We start from the raw sequence: 18,113 nt of genomic DNA on the forward strand, positions 1-18,113 counted from the left end.
AATAGTAGCACAGTGGTTAACACTATTGCTTCACAGGGCCAGGGACCTGGGTTTGATTCCCAGCTTGGTCACGGTCTGTATGGAGTCTGCATGTTCTCCCCGTATCTGCGTAGGTTTCCTCTGGGTGCTCCAGTTTCCTCCCGGACCTGCTGAGGAGGTCGTGGATAGCACGTTCAGTGAGTTGGTCACACCACAGATTAGGATTGGTGAGGGAGACAGGGAATGGGTGACCAAAAGGCAGAGAAAGAGCAGGAAGGCAGTGCCCGTGTCCCCTGCGGTCATCTCCCTCCAAAACAGGAATACCGCTTTGGATACTGTTGGGGGAGATGACTCACCAGGGGAAGGCAGTAGTGGCCAGGCTCATGGCACTGTGGCTGGCTCTACTGAACAGAAGGGCGGGAAAAAGACTGGCAGGGCTATAGTCATAGGGGATTCAATCATAAGGGGAGTAGACAGGCGTTTCTGTGGTCGAAAACGAGACTCCCGAATGGTATGTTGCCTCCCAGGTGCCCGGGTCAGGGATGTCTCAGATCGGCTGCAGGACATACTGAAGGGGAGGGTGAACAGCCAGTTGTCATGGTGCATATAGGCACCAACGATATAGGTAAAAAATGGGATGAGGTCCTGCAATCAGAATTTAGGGAGTTAGGAGATAAGTTAAAAAGTAAGACCTCAAAGGTAGTAATCTCAGGATTGCTACCAGTGCCACGAGACAGTCATAGTAGAAATTCAAGAATAGCCAGAATGAATACGTGGCTTGAGAGATGGTGCAGGAGGGAGGGGTTCAGATTTTTGGGACATTGGAACCGGTTCTGGGGGCTGTGGGACCATTAAAAATCGGATGGTCTACACCTGGGCAGGACTGGAACCAATGTCCTAGGGGGTGCTTTTGCTAAAACTGTTGGGGAGGTTTTAAACTAATGTGGCTGGGGGATGGGAACCAGATTAGGAAATTAGGGGTCAGTAAAGAGGCAGCAACTAAAGCCAGTAAGGTACTAGATAATAAACTCAATGTGACTAAGGGGAAGAGTAGACAGGGAAGAGATGATGAACGCAAAGGGACAGGTGGTCTGAGGTGCATTTGTTTCAATGCGAGAAGTGTAGCAGGTAAGGCAGATGAATTTAGGGCTTGGATTAGTACCTGGGAATATGATGTCATTGGTATTACTGAGACTTGGTTGAGGGAAGGGCAAGACTGGCAACTAAATATCCCAGGGTATAGATGCTTCAGGAGGGATAGAGAGGGAGGTAAAAGGGGTGGAGGAGTTGCATTACTGGTCAGAGATGATATCACAGCTATGATTAAGGAGGGCACGATGGAGGATTCGAGCACTGAGGCAATATGGGTAGAGGTAAGAAATAGGAAGGGTGCAGTAACATTGTTGGGACTTCACTACAGGCCTCCCAAAAGCGAGCGTGAAGTAGAGGTAGAAATATGTAGACAGATTATAGAAAAATGTAGGAGCAATAGGGTGGTCGTGATGGGAGATTTTAACTTCCCCAACATTGAATGGGACTCATGTAGTGTTGGAGGCATAGACGGAGCAGAATTTCTAAGGAGCATCCAGGAGAGTTTTTTAGAGCAGTATGTAAATAGTCCAACTCGGGAAGGGGCCATACTGGACCTGGTATTGGGGATTGATCCCGGCCAGGTGTTTGAAGTTTCAGTTGGTGATTACTTTGGGAATAGCGATCACAATTCCGTAAGTTTTAGAATACTCATGGACAAAGACGAGAGTGGTCCTAAAGGAAGAGTGCTAAATTGGGGAAAGGTCAAGTATAACAAAATTTGGCAGGAGCTAGGGAATGTGGATTGGGAGCAGCTGTTTAAGGGTAAATCCACATATGAAATGTGGGAGTCTTTTAAGGAAAGGTTGATTAGAGCGCAGGACAGACATGTCCCTGTGAAAATGAGGGATAGAAATGGCAAGATTAGGGAACCATGGGTGACGGGTGGAATTGTGAGACTAGCTAAGATGAAAAAGGAAGCATACTTAAGATCTAGGCGACTTAAAACTTATGAAGCTTTGGAGGAATATCGGGAAAGTAGGACAATTCTCAAACGCGCAATAAAGAGGGCTAAAAGGGGTCATGAAATATCTTTGGCTAACAGGGTTAAGGAAAATCCCAAAACCTTTTATTTGTATATAAGGAGCAAGAGGGTAACTAGAGAAAGGATTGGTCCACTCAAAGACAAAAAAGGGAATTTATGCGTGGAGTCAAGAGGAAATGGGTGAGATTCTTAATGAGTACTTTGCATCGGTATTCACCAAGGAGAGGGACATGACGGATGTTGAGGCTAAGGATGGATGTTTAAATACTCTAGGTCAAGTCGGCATAAGGAAGGGGGAAGTTTTGAGTATTCTAAAAGACATTAAGGTGGACAAGTCCCCAGGTCCGGATGGTATCTATCCCAGGTTACTGAGGGAAGCGAGTGATGAAATAGCTGGGGCCTTAACAAATATCTTGGCAGCATCCTTGAGCACGGGTGAGGTCCCGGAGGACTGGAGAATTGCTAATGTTGTCTCTTTGTTTAAGAAGGGTAGCAGGGTTAATCCAGGGAATTATAGGCCTGTGAGCTTGACGTCAGTGGTGGGCAAACTGTTGGAGAAGATACCGAGGGGTAGGATCTATTCATATTTGGAGGAAAATAGACTTATCAGTGATAGGCAGTTGGTTTTGTGCAGGGAAGGTCATGTCTTACAAACCTAATAGTATTCTTTGAGGAAGTGACAAAGTTAATTGATGAGGGAAGGGCTGTAGATGTCATATACATGGACTTCAGTAAGGCGTTTGATAAAGTTTCCCATGGCAGGTTGATGGAAAATGTGAAGTCGTATGGGGTTCAGGGTGTACTAGCTAGATGGATAAAGAACTGGCTGGGCAACAGCAGACAGAGAGTAGTGGTGGAAGGGAGTGTCTCAAAATGGAGAAAGGTGACTAGTGGTGTTCCACAGGGATCCGTGCTCGGACCACTGTTGTTTGTGATAGCCATAAATGATCTGGACGAAGGTATAGGTGGTCTGATTAGCAAGTTTGCAGATGATACTAAGATTGGTGGAGTTGCAGATAGCGAGGAGGACCGTCAGAGAATACAGCAAAATATCGATAGATTGGAGAGTTGGGCAGAGAAATGGCAGATGGAGTTCAATCCAGGCAAATGCGAGGTGATGCATTTTGGAAGATCTAATTCAAGAGCGGACTATACGGTCAATGGAAGAGTCCTGGGGAAAATTGATGTACAGAGAGATCTGGGAGTTCAGGTCCATTGTACCCTGAAGGTGGCAACTCAGGTCGATAGAGTGGTCAAGAAGGCATACAGCATGCTTGCCTTCATCGGACGGGGTATTGAGTACAAGAGTCGGCAGGTCATGTTACAGTTGTATAGGACTTTGATTAGGCCACGTTTGGAATACTGTGTGCAGTTCTGGTCGCCACATTACCAGAAGGATGTGGATGCTTTAGAGAGGGTGCAGAGGAGGTTCACCAGGATGTTGCCTGGTATGGTGGGTGCTAGCTATGAAGAAAGGTTGAGTAGATTAGGATTGTTTTTGTTGGAAAGACGGAGGTTGAGGGGGGACCTGATTGAGGTCTACAAAATTATGAGAGGTATGGACAGGATGGATAGCAACAAGTTTTTTCCAAGAGTGGGGTGTCAATTACAAGGGGTCACGATTTCAAGGTGAGAGGGGAAACGTCTATGCGTGGAAGGTTATTACGCAGAGGGTGGTGGGTGCCTGGAAAGCTTTGTCAGCGGAGGTGGTAGAAGCGGGCACAATAGCATCATTTAAGATGCATCTAGACAGATATATGAACGGGCGGGGAACAGGGAAGTAGATCCTTGGAAAATAGGTGACAGGTTTAGATAAAGTATCTGGATCGGCGCAGGCTGGGAGGGCCGAAGGGCCTGTTCCTGTGCTGTAATTTTCTTTGTTCTTTGTACTTGCACCTCCCCATTGTCATTAGCCTCCAGGTACCTCTCTATACACTTCCGGACCCGCCCGCTCACCTCCTCGTCCGCAGTGAAGTAGGCCATTTTCCAAGATCATATTTTTATCTCATCTCATCAAACATTCTTCATTCATTGGACTGTTTTATTGGACCGATTGGCACCGTTTATAATGTGCCCACAATGCAGAAGGGGGCACCCGGATGGACATTCGTTTAAATCCCCTTCTGCACAGCTGAGAGACCTTTAATTCAAAATTGATGGAAGACCCTTGTTCTGCCCAGCAACAGCACGAGGCCACATCTTAAAATGGCCCCCTGGCCAGGAGATCGGGATATCTGCGAGTCAAGACCCTGGCAGTGGGATATATGGCACAACTGTATTGCAAAGATTTATGAAAGAATGAAATAATATATTAATAAAATGGCCAAGGCAGGCAAAGAAACCAGAATAGGAGGAATAAAAGAAATGTATAAATTAGATTAGCGTCCCCCACACACACAGCAGGACAAAGATGACATGAACACCTCATCTAGCAAACACAGAAATAAACGCATAGCACAGCCACAGACATCGGAGGTCGATTTAGCTAAGGAGACACATCAGGGGGATAATGGGAAACACATTAAAGAAGGGAAGGACACTCAGAGCAAGCACAGATAATCTCATCAACACGAACACACTCCATACAGATGCAAATTGACAAGGGAGGGACACTCGGAGCAAGCACAGATAATCTCATCAACACGGACACACACCATACAGATGCAAATTGACAAAGATGCATATTCTCAGTTTAAACCTGTCTGAGAGATCTAAATCAAAACTACCCTTTAACTATTATGTATGAGCAAATGTTCCCGCTCGAATTTGGATTCCTATAAAAATCCAGAGCGAATGTGTAATTGTTGAGATCAACGTGGGCCAAGCCAGTTTGAGCTGGCTGCGTGGGTCTCCCTGAAGGCTTCAGTAATTGTACAATAAAGAACAACGCTTTGAACCTGGCCTTGAGACTCGGCCTCTTGACTGCACTGGTACAAGGGATTTTTCCCTACAACAGCAGCAACCCCACCTCTAGGCGCCACAGCGAGTGCTGGTCCCTCTCCTCCCCCAACTCGAGGTCCACCCAGTGCGGAGCATGATCAGAAATGGCTATCGCTGAGTACTCCGTATCCTCCACCCTCGGAATCATCGCCCTGCTCATGACAAAGAAGTCAATCCGGGAGTAGGCCTTGTGGACATGGGAGAAGAATGAAAATTCCCTGGCCCCTGGCCTCGCAAACCTCCATGGATCCACCCCTCCTATCTGGTCCATGAACCCCCTCGGCCGCCGCCGGCCTCCCGCCCGTCCTAGACCGAGAGCGATCCAATGCCGGGTCCAGCACCGTGTTGAAATCCCCCCCCATTATCAGGCCCCGTCTCCAGGTCCGGAATCAGGCCCAGCATACGCCGCATGAACCCCGCATCGTCCCAATTCGGGGCATATACATTGACCAACACCACCCGCTCCCCCTGCAGCTTGCCACTTACCATCACATACCTACCGCCATTGTCTGCCACAATGCTCGACGCCTCGAACGACACTCTCTTCCCCACCAAGATCACCACCCCCAAATGTTTTGCATCCAAACCCGAATGAAACACCTGCCCTACCCACCCCTTTCTCAACCTTACCTGATCCGCTACCCTCAGATGCGTCTCCTGAAGCATGGCCACATCCGCCTTCAGCCCCTTCAGGAGCACGAACACCCGGGCCCGCTTGACCGGCCCAATCAGCCCCCTTACATTCCAGGTTATCAGCCGGATCAGGGGGCTACTCACCCCCCTCCCCGCCGACTAGCCATAGCCCTTCCTAGGCCAGCCACGTGCCCGCGCCCCCCGCATGACCCATTCCCCACAGCGGCAGACCCCCGCCCCGACCTCCTCTACCAACTCCAGCTCCCCCTTGGCCATTCCAGCAGCAACCCGGCCCCCCCCCCCCACTCCAGCCCAGCTAGGACCCCCCTTAGCTGCATTGCTCCCCCATTGCACTCCCGTAAGTCAGCTGACTCCTGATGACCCCGGTCACTCCCGCCGCTCCATCGACTCCCCCCCCAGTGTGGAACTTCCCCCCCCCCCCCCCCTTGTCCACCAGCAGGATCTCATCCATTCCACTCCCAGCGTGGGAGAAAAAGCCAGCGCTTTCCACTCGCCCGGCCCCACCTCCCCTGGCGCAGCTCCCTTTCCAGGCCCAGTCCCATTACCCCTAACCCAGGCCTCTTCTCTCCGCCCCCCCCCCCCGTGGGGCCCCATCACCCCTACAGACCATCAACCCCCCAAGCAGTTTACCTTCCCCCCCCCCCCCCCCCCACGAGCTCACCCGCGGACCTAATCAAAACAATGCCCAGTCAACCCCCAAAAAACAAAGAAACCCCCCCCTCGAAACACAACCCAACAATCCCCAACCATCCCTCCACCGCGACCCCTAGTCTGAACCCAGTTTTTCGGCCTGAACAAAGGCCCACGCCTCCTCCGGGGACTCAAAATAATGGTGTCGGTCCTTATAGGTGACCCACAGACGCACTGGCTGCAGCATACCGAACTTCACCCCCTTCCTGTGCAGCACTCCCTTCGCCCGGTTGTAACCACCCTCTTCTTCGCCACCTCCGCGCTCCAATCCTGGTAGATCCGGACCTCCGCGTTCTCCCACCTGCTCCGCTCCTTCTTGGCCCACCTTAACACACTCTCGATGAGCAAACCGGTGGAACCGCATCAGCACCGCCCGCGGCGGCTCGCTGGGCTTGGGCCTCCTCGCCAGCACTCGGTGGGCCCCCTCCAGCTCCAAGGGCCCCTGAAAGGCCTCCGCTCCCATCAGCGAATTCAGCATGGTGACCACGTAGGCCCCCACGTCTGAACCCTCCAGCCCCTCCGGGAGACCCAGAATGCGCAGGTTTCTCCGCCTCGACCGGTTCTCTATCTCCTTGAGCCTCGCCTGCCCTTTCTTGTGGAGCGCTTCGTGCGCCTCCACCTTCACCGCCAGGCCCAGGAACTCGTCCTCGTTCTCAGAGACCTTCTGCCGGACCGCCGCCCCTTGGGCCGTCTAGGTCTCCAGCAGCTTATCGATTGAAGCCTTCATCGGCTCCAGCAGCTCTGCTTTCAGTTCCTTAAAACACTGCTGGAGAAGCTCCTGCTGCTCTTGCGCCCACTGCCTCCACGCTGCCTGGTCTCCTCCCTCCCACCTTTCTTTGCTTCAATGCCACTTTTTAAAATCGCCCCACTCCTGGTCCAATCCATACACTATCGGGGGAATGTTGCTGTCCCCTTCCCACACCAGGAGACATCGAACAAGTGCCGTTACAGGCCCTAAAAAGAGCCCAAAAGTCAGTTTTTAGCAGGAGCTGCCGAACATGTGACTTAGCTCCGCATAGCCGCAACCGGAAGTTCCGCGTAATAAACTATTGAGATACAAAAACTACCAGTCCTACCTACCGGTTTGAGGAGATGATGTTGAAGGTAGATCATGGGGGCTGGAACACGTTTTTCAGTTTTGTTCTCCATGATATAGGAAAGATGTAGATACAAGATGTGTGGCAGAAGGTGTGGAGGGAACATAAGGAAGAACGTTTTTACACAGAGGGTAGTGGGTGTCTGGAACTTGCTGCCTGAGTTGGTGGCGGAGGCAGAGACCCTAAACTCTTTTAAAGTACCTGGATCGTCACCTCAAGTACTGTAAGCTACAGGGCTATGGTCCGGGTTCAGGAAGGTGGGATGAGAAAGGGCACCTGGGTGTCCTTGGGCTGGCATGGACAGATGGGCTGAACGGTCTCCTTGTGCTGTCACCTTTCTAGTTCTTTGTAGGACTATGTAGGATTAGTGGACTGAGCCCAGAGGACGGCTAGAAATCTGACCCCTGAACATAGGTGGGTTATGAAAAAAGGTTTGTCCAGTCTGGGACTTTACTCATTCTTGGGAGAAGAATGAAGGGTGATAAGTTGGAGGCTAAAATCCACGCCGGAAATGAGATTTTGTATGCAGTTCTCTTGCCAGGCACAGGGTGAGTGTGCTACATGGGATGTTTTAAAATGAAGGAAATAGGAATCACGGGTAAGAGGATAGTAGAATTGTTGATCAGATCTGTTGGGGATGGGGAAGGGTGGATGGGGGGTGGAGAAAGGTGGATGGGTGAAACAGAGTTTTAAAACAAAGACTTGATAACATTCCGTCAAAGGGGTAATAGGACTATTTGACTCAAAATCAGAGCATGAACACCGATGGGTGGTTTGAAAGAGTGGGTTAAATGGATAAATGCCTTTGCTCATGCTGTATTACTGATTTGAAACAACGTCAGATCTGTCTGGAGGTGAATCAATGTGCCATCATAAGTGTCATCAGAATTGAGCTCCTCTGCAGATGGTGAATGCTGGTTGTATCATTGTGCAGGCTCCTCTGGGAGTCCGGTGCTTACAGAAGTAAAACATTTGCCATTTAGATGGCCCCTTTTAAAACTGCCCTGCCTTCACGAAAAGCTTTTAAAATTCTGTCATCATTGTATAACAGCCCTGACCAGATACACAAGCTCGTTAAACGATGAAAATCTAACATGAAAAGGCAGGAGCCTGATTATGCAGATAATTTTTTTCATATGGTGCACGGGAGGGAGACAAATGGACCCAGGAATAAACCACAAATGAGGTTCTCGTAGTTTCAGAGTGTTTCAAGTATTCAACTGAGGAAACCTCTCAATGGTATTTTAAATATTTCTAAAACCAATCAATTCTTTGTGGTTAATGGGTCTACCCAGCAATGTGACATGGCAACATCTCACTGCAAAGCACTTTGTCAACTGGTTCAGGGAATAAATAATTTGTTTTCAAATCGAACAAATGTCTTTGAGTGCTCTTGATGCCAAAGTAAAGCGGGGAAGGTAAACAGCTATACGCAGCACTCTGTAGTCATACTGAGTAGAACAAACTTTGTAATGAATGGTGGAAATCTGTGGTCAGGACACAAGAGGGCAATTGCAGCAACATTGAAAATGGCAAGTTCCCTTCTTATATTGATCATTATATTTATACACACTCCAGCAATACTCTATTTGATGTACTGGTAGAAACATTAGACCTGATGTCTATGGATTCTCAGATACTCTAGTACTGCTGTGATTACATTCTCACTCCACAGCGATCACCTAACTGTAGTTACTTTTTTCCCTTCTGGTCAGGACCAATTGGTCGAATTTTCCACTTGGCATGCTTCCCAAACCGTTGTTTATCAAGTCACCTTCTAACATTTGGCTGATTCTAACTAGAGTTTCAAGAAAATCATCGTATGGGGAGGGTCAGTGATGAATTGGGTAAAAACACCACTTGATGTCACTCCATTATAGACTTTGCTAACTCATTACTACTTTCAGATTATGGAAGCCACATACGTTTTTCTTGCTGATCTGGATTCTTTTGGTGCCAAGTATTTTATACCCCGTTTGAACATTTTGGCAAACCCTTGCTCTAACATTGCAGAGCCCAGTGGTAACATAGCCTCGGGTTATGAAAGAACCTTGGACCTATTCCCTTTAAGCTGCAAGTCAGAATAAAGATAACAAAGCACCAAATGATGTGGGACTTGATGTTTCTCTCCTGCACTCTGCCATGGTCAGGACAAGGTATCATGTGGCATTGATGGATCTCTGATTCTGATGGGTCTCTCTACAGGATTGGTTCAAGGAAGGAATCTTTTCAAAGTTGTTTGGCAGACAAATGTGCACCGATTAGCTGGCAGGGACACTATACAGCACACTGATCAGGAACCTATGGGGCGTCTTACACATTACACTCATTAGAATCATAGATCTCTACAGCACAGAAAGGCCCTTCGGCCCATCGTGTCTGTGCCAGCCATTAAGCACCTATCTACTCTAATCCCATTTTCCAGCACTTGGTCTGTCGCTTTATGGCATTCTAAGTGCGCATCTAAATACTTCTTAAATGTTGAGGGTTCCTGCCTCTACCACCAGGCAGCGAGTTCCAGATTCACATAACCCACTGGGCGAAAAAGATTTTCCTCAAATTCCCTCCAAATCTCCTGCCCATGACTTTCAATCTATGTCCCCTACTTATTGACCCCTCTACGAAGGGTCCTATAGTGTGTCGACCAGAACTACACACAGGACTCTACCTACCTCCCCCCCCCCACCCAAACAAATGCTCCTGAAAAGGGTGATTAGCAGACGTGGGTTTCTGTGGATGGATATCGAGGGCTATAGACAATTCCGTGGTGTTTAATGGGAATGGGTTGGTCTCGCCCTCTGTTCTGTGTGAGGCCCTGAAAGTGGTGATTAGAGGGGGCATCATATCGCACAAAGCATATATGGATAGTGAGGCTAGAGAGGAGCGCCAGAGGTTGGTGGATGACATTTTGGAAGTGGACCGCAGGTATTCAAATGACCCAACTGCAGAGCTCCTAGCTGGATCAGTTATCTACAGAAAAGGCAATATATGCCAGTTGCTGTGCTCAAGGAGGTGGGGTGGGGTGGGGGGGGGGGGGGGGTTACTTATGAATATGGGGAGAAGGCCAGTCGTCCCTTGGCTTGCCAGTTGAGGCAGCAGGCAGCCATCCGCGAGATTATCCAGGTCAGAGACTTGTGCGGCAGGCTGGTGTCCGTTCTCAACAAAGTTGTTTTAAAAAAAATTTAGAGTACCCAATTATTTTTTCCCAATTAAGCGTGGCCAATCCACCCATCCTCCACATCTTTTGGGTTGTGGGGGGTGAAACCAACGCAGACACAGGGAGAACGTGCAAACTCCACATGGACAGTGACCCAGGGCCAGGATTTGAGATCGGGTCCTCAGTGCCATAGGCAGCAATGCTAACCACGGTGCCACCATGCTGCCCTTGTTCTTGACAAAGTTAATGGAATTTTGAAGAAGTTTGCTGGACAGCTGGTGAAGTTATTGGTGGGAATGTTTGAAGAATCCGTAACATGGGGCTCCCTTCCTGTGACCCTGACGCAGGCATCGATTTCCCTTCTATTGAAAAAGGACAAGGACCCTGTGGAATGTAGGTCGACCATCTTATTTCATTACTTTACATGAACATCAAGATATTGGCTGAGGTGCTAGCAAGGAGGTTGGATCCCTGTCTTCTTCAGGTGATTGGGTAGATCAGACAAATTTGTCAAAAGCTGGTAATTGTTGTCCAAAGTGCGGTGATTGCTAAATGTGGTGCTGTCTCCGTCTAAGGGGTCCAACCCAGAGGTATTAGTCTCTCTCTAATGCCAAAAAGGCATTTGATAGGTAGAATGGGGGTATCTTTTTGCAGTTTTGGAGAGATTCAGGTTGGGGTCCAAGTTTGTCTTGGATACACCTGTTGTACAAAGCTCCCTCGGCTAGTGTCCACACCAATACCGTGAGCTCGAGGTAGTTTCAACTAAGTAGAAGAATGAGAATGTGCCTCATGTTACCCCCTCTTGTTTGCATTGGTGATAGAGCCTTTGGTCATCGCTTGAGGGCTTTGGCTAAGTGGAGAGGGATAACTAGGGGAGGGGTGGAGCATAGGATGTCCCTTTTTTAAAAAATTAATTTTTTCCAATTAAGGGGCAATTTAGGCATAGACAGTGACCCAGAGCCGGGATCGAACCTAGGACCTCTGCGCCGTGAGGCAACAGGGCTAACCCACTGCGCCACCCAGGATGTCCCTATATGTCGACGGCCTTTTACTTTATACGATGGACCTGGTCCTCACCTTGGGTGATATGGTGGAAACACGGAGGTGCTTTTTCTCCTTTTCAGGATAAAAGTTAAACTTGGGGAAGCAACCTGGGTGTGCCACCATTTCACGTGGTTGGTTCTGGATGTCTGGGGGTCCGGGTGGCCCAAGGTTGGACCCGTCTTTGCGGACTGGATTGTGCTGGTCTGGTGGGTGGAGTTGGGGTCAACTTGCGGGGGTGGAATGCCATCCGCGGTGCTTGGTATGATCAGGATGAGCATTTTGCCATGATTTTTGTTTATTTATCCGGTGTCTGCCATTTTTTCTTCCTTTTTGTTGGGCGGGGGGGAGCGAGTGGCTGATGTCATCCTTTGTGTGGGCGAGCGGGACCTCGAGGATTCGTGGGTGGTCCTTTGGGGGGGGGGGGGGGAGAAGACGGATGGGGGCCTGGGGTTTGGTTTTGGGTGAGCCTGCTGTTTTGTTGTTGGGTGGTTGGCGTGTGTGTGTGTGGGGGGGGGTGGGGTTGGGTTGGTGTAGGGATCTGGGAGCTGCTTGCGTGCAGGTGGAATCGGGGTCATGTGGGGGCCTAGTTTGTGGGTTCTGGTCACGGTCTCCCTCTCGTTCCCACCAATGGAGTGTTTGTCAAATTGAGAGGTTGTTTCCACTTTGATGATGTGAAACATTTTGGGTTGGGTTCAGTGTTGAAGCTGCTTTCTATTGGTGCTAACTATCTATTCGAGCCTGTGAGATTGGGGCCACATTGGGGGGGGGGGGGGGGAAGGGGGGATGCTGGAGAGGGAAGGTTGTTTGTTCTGGAGCGGGGGGTGGGGGTGCTGCAGTTTGCCAGCCTGGAGGAATTGGTGGAGGGGTTTGAGCTTTCGTGTTCAGATTCATTCATATATCTTCAAGTTCGCAACTTTGCGATAATTTCCTTCCCATTGATGTTAGACACACTGGGCTATAATTACCTGGATCTTCCTTACTTCCCGTCATGAATAATGGTACCACATTAGCTGTCCTCCAGCCCTCTGGCACCTCACCCGAGCCAGGAAAATTAACGTCAGTGCCCCTGCAATCTCCTCCTTTACCTCACACAGCATCTTAGGATACATTTCATCTGGGCCTGGGGATTTATCCACTTTTAAGCCTCCTAAAATTACCAACACCTCTTCCCTCTCAATGCTAACCTCTTCAGGAATCATCGTCCACAGCACGCTCTTCAGGAACGATCGTTCTCAGCACGCTCTTCAGGAACCATTTTACACAGCATGCTCATCAGGAACCATCGTAAACAGCACACTCTTCAGGAACCGTTTTACACAGCACTCTCCTCGGGAACCATTGTATAAGCACGCTCACCAGGAACCATTGTACACAGCACGCTCATCAAGAACCATTGTGCACAGCACGCTCATCAGGTAACATTGTACACAGCACACTCATCAGGAATCATTGTGCACAGCACACTCATCAGGAACCATCGTTCACCGCACACTCATCAGGCACCATCGTACACCGCACACTATCAGGAAACATCGTTCACCGCACACTCATCAGGAACCATCGTTCACCGCACACTCATCTGGAACCATCGTTCACCGCACACTCATCTGGAACCATCGTTCACCGCACACTCATCAGGAACCATCATACACAGCACACTCATCTGGAACCATCATACACAGCACACTCATCTGGAACCATCATACACAGCACACTCATCAGGAACCATCGTTCACCGCACACTCATCAGGAACCATCATACACAGCACACTCATCAGGAACTATCGTTCACCGCACACTCATCAGGAACCATCATACACAGCACACTCATCAGGAACCATCGTTCACCGCACACTCATCGGGAACTATCGTACACCAGACATTCATCAGGACCCATCGTACACAGCACACTCATCAGGAACCATCGTTCACCGCACACTCATCGGGAACTATCGTTCACCGCACACTCATCAGGACCCATCGTACACAGCACACTCATGAGGAACCATCGTTCACCGCACACTCATCAGGAACCATCGTACACTGCACACTCATCAGGAACTATCGTACACCAGACATTCATCAGGAACCATCGTACACAGCACTCATCTGGAACCATCGTACACTGCACACTCATCAGGAACCATCGTTCACCGCACACTCATCAGGAACCATCATACACAGCACACTCATCAGGAACCATCGTTCACCGCACACTCATCAGGAACCATCATACACAGCACACTCATCTGGAACCATCATACACAGCACACTCATCAGGAACCATTGTTCACCGCACACTCATCGGGAACCATCGTTCACCGCACACTCATCGGGAACTATCGTACACCAGACATTCATCAGGACCCATCGTACACAGCACACTCATCAGGAACCATCGTTCACCGCACACTCATCGGGAACTATCGTTCACCGCACACTCATCAGGACCCATCGTACACAGCACACTCATCAGGAACCATCGTACACCGCACACTCATCAGGAACCATCGTTCACCGCACACTCATCAGGAACCATCGTACACTGCACACTCATCAGGAACTATCGTTCACCGCACACTCATCAGGAACCATCGTACACAGCACACTCATCAGGAACTATCGTACACAGCACACTCATCAGGAACCATTTTGTACAATAGTCTGATCAATTCAGAAGCTTGCCACAGCAAAAACATATGGCTCGGGACTCTTAAGATGACAAAGTAATGAAATTGAGGACTGAAGTATCGTTCCAAAATTGAAGAATGGGGAAGTGAACCTTATCTGGATAATTGCTGTAATCTTAGCATGAATAAATCAATAAAACGAATAAATTATAACTTGTTAAATGTAAATGTCAACATACACACCACTGCAGCTCTTGTAAGGCTTCTCAAATCCCCGTAGTTGGCTCTCTATGTTTTTGTGTGCACTACAATATAATCAGTGTCATCTAAGGTAGTACTAAAAAACTTTTAACAGCAGGAAGGTCTGATAAAATTAAGAGTAATATCAGGGCTGGTCAGCAAACAAACATCAACCAGCAAAGATCTAAAGATCATCAGTTTACCAGGTATAGGGCACGATTCTCCACTCCCACGGCGGTTGGGAGAATCGCCTGGGCCGCCAAAATTTCCGGGGCCGCCGGTCCGACGCCCTCCCGCGATTCTCCCAAGCGGCGGGAACGGGCCGGTCGAGTTTCACGGGCCGGGGAATCGCCAGAGACACCCAAAATGGCGATTCTCCGTCACCCCCGCTATTCTGAGGCCCGGATGGGCCGAGCGGCCAGGCCAAAACGGCAGGTTATCCCCAGCGCCATCCACACCTGGTCGCTACAGTCGTGGGCGGTGCGTGAACGCTGGGGGGCGGCCTGTGGGGGGATCCTGCACCGGGCTTCACCTTGAATATGGGGTGGCCCACGATCGGTGCCCACCGATCGTCGGGCCGTCCTCTCTGAAGAGGACCTCCTTCCTTCCGCGGCCCCGCAAGATCCGTCCCCCATCTTCTTGCGGGGCGGATTTGGACAGGACGGCAACCACGCATGCGCGGATGACGTCCGTTATGTGGCGCCGCTTTTACGCGGGCGATAAGGCCTGGCGCGGGTAGATGACGCGGCCCCGATACTGGCCCATTGTCAGGGTCTGAATCGGTCGGGACCGGGGCCGTTCCGCGCCGTCGTGAACCTCAACGGCGTTCACAACGGCGCGGCCACTTCGGCGTGGGAGTGGAGAATCCCGCCCATAGCATTTTTATGATAAGTCTGAAGCTCTCTTGAAGTTGCCTTCATATTCGCTTTCCCCACTTTTGATAACATTCTCCACTACCTACTTTATCAGTAAAAATGCTTTCAGTTGACGTTCCAGTGGTTTCACTGGGCAATTTGGGGTCACTCAACTCTCTGGACTTAGATGTGTCTTTTATTTGCAGGGTGGGGGTGGAGAAGTACATCCCACATGTCAGGCAAATAAAAATCCTAGGTGTGGACCTTTTGGCGCTGATAGGTTTGTGTGTGTGTCCAATGCCTCGTGTATGGAGTACACGGAAAATGGGTTCTAATCTCATTAAAGATGTGAATAACAATGAACCGACATCTTCAGAAAAAGTGCTAAATAAAGATAAGGGATGCAGGCAAAGATCTATTCAAGCAAAGTCACAATTAAAGTAATTGACAAGGCCAAGTGGCCCTGTCAGCTGGTGTACCAATGCGCTGTTCTACCGAGATGTAGGATACCGATTATGCCTGTAATTTGCCATATTAGCAACTTCAACTAGGTAATTAGCAGAGGAAGTTTAAATTAAGCATCTTATTTCGCTGAAATTTTCATGGCTCATGCAGTAGCTTCATGATACATCTTCACACTTCAGCTTCTTGATGCATATATTTTATACCCTGGTGCACATTAGGAAGCTCTTCAAAGGAAGTAGATTACAGGCCTTGACAAAGACTACCTAGGAGTTCATACATGAATTGCACTCTGAATGATTATTCCCAACCAGTTGCCGCAGGAGCAAAGAATTTTTGACTGATCATTAAATCCGTGAGACAAATGCCAAGAAATAGGTGCGACACGTGGTACAGTAAAATAGCCATCACCATTGTCAATAGAAGTTGGATGTCCAAAATCAGTCTGTCTGAAAACCGGAATTGTCCAAAAAATCAGGCATTTTTGAAAACATTCCACTTGATATCAGTTAAATGGAATTCAAAGCTATTGTCCAAATACTGGGACAATTCAGTTAGGCACTGGTTCTCATGGCACGCTGGACTAATTATTGTCTTCACCACTTGGTTTAATGGTGTGCCAGTCCAGTTCATGCACTCTGGGTTTCATGCATCTCCTATTCATTGAATTTGCCTGACATGAGGGCGACACAGTGGTTAGCACGGCTGCCTCACAGCGCTGAGGACCTGGGCTCGATCCCGACACCAGGTCACTGTCCGTGTGGAGTTTGCACATTCTCTCCGTGTCTGCGTGGGTCTCACCCCCACAACCCAAAAAGATGTGCAGGGTAGATGAATTGGCTACTCTAAATTGCCCTTTAATTGGAGTAAAAAAAGAATTGGATACTCTAAATTTATTTTAAAGAAGAATTTGCCTGACATGGGGGACACATTTTGTCTTCTCCCTCCTCACAAATAAAATAAACACATATCTAAGCTAAGGGACTCCAAAGTATGGGCAGAAAAATTGCTGGAAATTAATCAAATTAAAGTGTTAGGATAGGCTACCTGATTATACTGTCCAAAATCTGAAAATCCGCACGATCTCAGTCCCGAGGGTGATGCTTTGGTACCAGGATGAATTAAATGTCGCCCACCTGTTCACATATCTGTCGAATATGGTTAACTGCAACACCATGAGGTGCTAAATGTGCTTCCTTGTATCAGAAAACCCAGGGCTGCATTCAGAACACTGAAATAATGGTCTGCAATGAAAATGTACACAACGGCGCCACAGTAGCGCAGTGGTTAGCACTGCCGCCTCACGGCACCGAGGACCCAGGTTCAATCCGGCTCTGGGTCACTATCTATGCAGAGTTTGCACATTCTCCCAGTGTTTGCATGGGTCTCACCCCCACAACCCAAAGATGTGCAAGGTAGGTGGATTGGTCACTCTAAATTGCCCCTCAATTGGAAAAAATGAATTGGGTACTCTAAATTTATTTTTAAAAAGTTACACAAAACAACCAGCAGTACTGAAAGCAAAAAAGGAAACTAAATTACTTATGGAGACCCAAAACAATGCCAGAAAAATAGAAAGTGCAAAGACAAAATAAAGACTGAAATGCAAAGTATGGTTGAGGGCAGACAACTGTTTTGAAGGTGCCATCAAGTGCTGGAATAGGTCATTCCATCCGACGCAGTTCCACCAATTACAGATTGGCTAATCTGCATATTAACAACATCTACATACCTTGGTTCCACAGTCCTTAATATGTTTGGCTAGCAAAAAACGATAAATTTGTCCTTTTTTGAAATTTTCAAATGGCCTAATTTGAGGGGTGTCCAGATTTCCAATACCCTTGAGCATGAGTGCGGATTATTAGATCGTTCATTTCCTGTGAGGAAATGAACGGCCTCTAGGTGACACATCTTCTTAGCAGAGCAGCAGCTATCAGGCAGAGAGTGGAAAAATAAAATGCAAATCCCGGTCTCATCTATCCAATTGCCTTTCTTCCAAATCTACTTCAAATAATAGTGTTGATACAACATTTATCGTCAAATAAGCATTAGTGTGAAAGAAAAAGGGATAAAGAGCATAATGAGAAGGTTATTAAATTAAGGTTTTTATAGGCCTTTAAAACAATAATGCCCTATAAAAACAATTTACATTGCCGTATTTTTAAAATAAAGCAATTAGCTACTAGATCTTTCTTCAGAAAAACTGTATTTAAATCCATTTTATCTGTATTTTTAAGTAAAGTTGACATATTGCAAAGTACATTAAGCATACTGGGATGTATATGACTGAGG

Source organism: Scyliorhinus torazame, chromosome 22, assembly GCF_047496885.1.
Source record: "Scyliorhinus torazame isolate Kashiwa2021f chromosome 22, sScyTor2.1, whole genome shotgun sequence".
NCBI classification, from domain to species: Eukaryota; Metazoa; Chordata; class Chondrichthyes; order Carcharhiniformes; family Scyliorhinidae; genus Scyliorhinus; species Scyliorhinus torazame.